The sequence below is a fragment of the Echinococcus granulosus genome (assembly GCF_000524195.1).
Source record: "Echinococcus granulosus chromosome Unknown EG_S00254, whole genome shotgun sequence".
NCBI classification, from domain to species: domain Eukaryota; kingdom Metazoa; phylum Platyhelminthes; class Cestoda; order Cyclophyllidea; family Taeniidae; genus Echinococcus; species Echinococcus granulosus.
In genome coordinates this window covers 35649-40295 of record NW_020170634.1, presented here as the reverse complement: position 1 = coordinate 40295, position 4647 = coordinate 35649, and positions in this window count along the sequence as shown.

Below are 4647 nucleotides of genomic sequence, written 5' to 3'. Positions count from 1 at the left end.
ATTTCCTCTCATTTGATCAAGTCGTGGGCCATTTCTCACACCACTACATCTCCAAAAAACCGCATCCTCCACTGTAGGAACTACACGGTGGCAGTCATTCGCCATTGGTTTTAATTGTGTTTACTTGGTCAGTAAAGGCAAGCAATTATCAATTATTCGGTGCAGAGAGTCTTCCTGAGCATGCAATTAGGGCAAATTTATCTTTTCACAGCATGTCCGCATCTACCTTGAGTATGTTATGACGGGTGTCGATGTAGCGCCCCTCCTGTTTGCCTGAGAAATTTCCATCGTGATTGAAAATTTCGCAGACTGAGACAGGCAAATTACTTCACACTACACGTCTTCATTGATAGCCCCGCATTTGGCTGAATCCGAGTGCAAGTTGGAAGCATTGTTGAGGGGTAAATTAATAAAATGCCTTATATGAGAGGACGAAACAAAATTTCTGGTTGAGGAAACACCGACCTTAATGGATGGCATTGAGTCACCCAGAAAGTACTGTGGGACAGCTTGCTGTTTTCATTTTTTTGGAAAAAAGTGTTCCGTTCTACTTAATCAGTCGTTCTTCCAAGTATGAAATTCCGTCTCGACCACGTTTGTGAGCAGTTATTTCCACAAGTCATGCTTCTTATGTAGTAATTTGATTGCTGTGCGGCTTACATAGACAAAAGTAGTGCCGAGGAGGCTAATAAGACTGGTTGGGAACGTTGTTAGGCGGCTCGGAGATAACGTCAATTGATGTGAACACTTGGAGCGTTGAATTCAGTCGTGTTGAGCCGACTTCGATATGGTTTTAACTGGTATATTTCTCTGCCTACAAAAGCAGACATGATCCTAAAGTCATCGTTGCCATCAGTCAATTTGCCTATGCGTTTCGGTACAAATTTTGCTTTTCAGCAATAAGCATATGGCACTAGTCTGAGTAAGTCAAACCGATCCTACTCATTTATGAAATAGAGTAGTAAAATAATCGTTTAAACCTGAAAAGTTTCACTAGTATCCCTTAAAATACCGCAGCCTCCTATACATGCGTCTTGCCTAACCACGCTAAATTGCTTCTCCCTGTGCTCAGTTCAACACCACCTTAGGCAGTTAACACTAGCAAGCTGTACTGCAGGATTTTTGAGTGATTTAATGCCCTACATAAAGATCCGTGTTTTCTCGGCCGAAATGCTTGCTTCGTTGCCTCAAATAATACATTTTATTCATGAAATTGGGCATTGGATTTTCTTGCAACCAGGCCCCTATTCTCGGACCGAAAAAGAGGTATGAAGGCGTATTCTTGTTTTTCAGCGAACGGCCTTTCAGTCATCTGAACAGAAGTAAATAGCGGTCAAGAATAGCAGCAGCAATCAGAGATATTCTAATTAACGCTTGACTGATAGTCGACTATAACCATTACTGTAAAAAAGCTCTGTTTTACCTCCACCAACATCTCCTTCATCGTCGCAAAAGCCACAGGGCACATATGCTTCAAACCGCATGTCCTCCGCCTTAATCGACTGGTGAAGCCAAAAACAGACATGTTAAGAACGGTCCTACTACCCATGGTTAACAGTGGCAAATGTATCCCCATCACTGGCACTTGCAAGGGGGCTACCATGTTTCAGTCCTTCCAGTGCCCAAGCATGCTTCACATGAAATGAGTCACACCTTCGATGTAGTGGGATTGCCTCAAAAGCCAGCATGTGTTTATAGCATCAAGTGCCAAAGTATGGCAAAGTGACTTACAAACCAGCTCCAACTTATTCAGGGTTACAGATTACGGATTGAGTAGGCAATAAATACGCGCTGCTTTGCACCAGATGCATAAGATTGATAACAAGCCATAGTAGAGAAGTGGTGTGTTCAAAACGAAGGCGCCATTTGTTTTGTGTGAAGATGAAGACAAACTTGCATCCATGGTAAAAGGGCCTTGTGTACAGGTATGCGTGTGATCAGCCACAGACTAGCAGCTGATCCGATTGCAGATTCTCTGCTTGAATGGCCTTCGTCATCATTTGGACAAGACAAGGATACGGGTTGGTGCCATCCATGTGGCAGTGGAGGAGAGTTTCTTCGATTGAGTAAGAATCTGCAAAATCACCGAGAGAATAATTGCTCGCAACCGTCCCATCACTCATATTGCCGAAGATGTTCCAACCACTTCTACCTGCAAAATTGCTACCACCATCCTTCGTCCTCTCTAATCTTTATCTTCACCCAGACCGTGCAGTACTCCCGATGCAATGGGGATGACCCACAAAGTCACCATTTTATTACACCTTCACTGACTTCAAATGTTAGTGCTTTTGACTGGAAAGACGTGCTGTCTAATGCAAAAATGGAATGGAGGCGAGAAAGAAACCCAAACCACCCTGTCAAATCAACTAAAGCTGACCCTACGTGTGCTAACTCCCAACTCCTACACATAGTGCTCTGTTGTTGTGCTCCGGCCTGTCTGCAGGCCTACCGAGCCTTGTTCCTACTCATTTACACAAAGGCTATTTAAGCAGGAAGCAGACTTCCTACAGGCTCTCCACTCACTTTCATGTCTCACTCACCCACTCAGGTTACTGGCTAACTCATGCACAATCACAAGGCAAATCATTAGTTGTGCTTGGATCTGAAGCAGAACATTGACGTCTACGCACTACCACCTACAAGTCATCGAGATTAGGTACTTGTCTCATTAAGGCGAGTGTTCAGAATCCCCTTCCCTCCACTTGCCATTGCAGTTCCAGTCAGTCCTAGTTGAGGTCATCAAAGTGTCAACATTACACGTGTGTTCGCTGTTACCAGCAACGCATTATTCTTCAATATTCGTTTTTCTACTCGATGCTACCTAAATCCTTGGTATAAATTACTCAGAGGCAAAAACGCACAAACTACACGAAGTCGAATTTTGGCAGATTGAACGCGGTGTTTACAAACTTAGTTGCGGTAGCCGCATGTCACATATTGTTGCATCACAGTCAGAAAGACTGTCTAGTCTGGGTGATTGATAATTGCGTGCATTTATTGCCTGAGAGCACTCCACACAGACAAATCTGCCTAAACTGCCACTCAGTGGTGATGCGGGTAAGTGAGGATTGCACAGACCAAAGCTTGTCTTTCTAACGGAATCAACGGCTTTTTGGGTTAGCAATAGTGGACAGAACAGTACTGTCAATCCTGGAAATGAGGTGACGAGATGGATGACTGGAAAGTTATGCGCTATCGGACATTCAGTTTATTTCGCTGATCTTGCCTCATTCGTCTAGCTTCCACTCCACTTAATTGCAGGTAATACCAACGCATATCTTCAACTTGTGCCAATAGAGATGCTAGAACCATCACACCTGGAGACAACAGCTTAATTATTAGCTAACCAGTTGCCAATCGCCGACAAACTTGTACCCACAGTCACTTCACCGCGCACGCACGACATCATCTACACACAAGGCAAAGAGCATGTTGGTTTGGAGTTGATTGTCTCCTTCCAATGGCTTGTTCTGTCTCAGGCATCTGATGCCTCGTAGCGGATTCTAGCAGCTCATCCACTTCGTGATCAGGGATGTCAGAAGTGGGAAAGCCAAAATCCGAAGATTCCTATGTCATATTACTCTTGTTTCTGCATTCACAAGCAAGAATATGCTAGTTTGTTGGTAATTGCATTACAACGATATAATATTCAAACCGTGGGAATAAAAGAATGGTTATCCGTTTGCAAGTATCACTGACTGGGGTATTCTTACCTATGAGGTCGCTGCCTTCGGCGACCTATACCACGAGATGCAACAATTGGAAGAACTTGGAGATGGAACGAGAGTGCTGAAATATGCCAGATTTACATTCCTCTTCAATTCTCTGCTTCTAATTTGGAATTTGACCACTCCATAGAATAGAGCAGACTCTACCAGTGCAGGGAGAAGCACCACATCTTTTACGGTGCATCACCGGAAACCATCTTTCTGTAGATGTTTACGATTAAATCGAGGCCTGATCAAGCTACCGCTTTCACTTAAGCTGTAATTTGACTAATCACCTCCCTTTACTCATACATGTTCTAAACCTCTATTACGTCGCCGAATATTGCTTTGGTAATTGACTACGATTTATTATTCCCTAATAACTTCTTCTTGCAATTATGAGGATGTTTGTTCATAAATTCATTGTTTTCGACGTTTTTTACTTATATTTTATTTCCGTCGGTTTGATTTATTTCTCTTATCCTGCATGAGGTGACCTACTAATAGGCCGCAGTCTACAGGTCAATGGGCACTTCCATCCAAATTTAAAGTAAACGCCTTTGTTCGCTTTATTATTTTGAGTTCAGATGTCCCACGCACAGCGTGAACCGGTGCGAACACTCATCACATACTAATAGTAGACCTGAGGCACAAATATGCGACGATCGTATGGAATAGGCCGATTACTCGGGAAGCAATGCGAAAAAGTGGCAAATAATGGTAAAACCGTTAGCCTACCATAGTAGCATATTCAGACTCAGTTGTGTTTGCACCAAGCTAAGGATTGATGCAATGTCTAGTACTTGCACTGCCGGGGTCTTAGAGGGGAATGGACCACTACAGACCAAATGCTTCAATTCTCCTTTGCCATATCACAAGTCCCAATTGTTTTTGCTTTTTAGTCAGAGCTAGAAGAATTACGCACAAATTTGGGTAT